This window comes from Myotis brandtii, unplaced genomic scaffold, assembly GCF_000412655.1.
Source record: "Myotis brandtii unplaced genomic scaffold, ASM41265v1 scaffold334, whole genome shotgun sequence".
Classification (NCBI taxonomy): Eukaryota; Metazoa; Chordata; class Mammalia; order Chiroptera; family Vespertilionidae; genus Myotis; species Myotis brandtii.
Genome location: NW_005362885.1, coordinates 834,652 through 834,854, shown reverse-complemented (window position 1 = coordinate 834,854; position 203 = coordinate 834,652).

Genomic DNA, 203 nt, shown 5'->3' with positions numbered 1-203 from the left:
CGCCCCTTGGTTTGGGGGGGTGGGGGGCGGCGGCCAGAAGGGCAAGAGAGTCCCGTTGCCCAAACATCCCTCAGGTCCTCAGGAGTTGCAGAGTAGCCCCGTCCCAGCCCGACCCGGCCTGGGCGGCCCGGGGCCCGGGCCCAGCACAGAATCCAGGAAGTGGCCTCAATGTCAAAGTCCCCAGACACCCCCCACACAAGGAC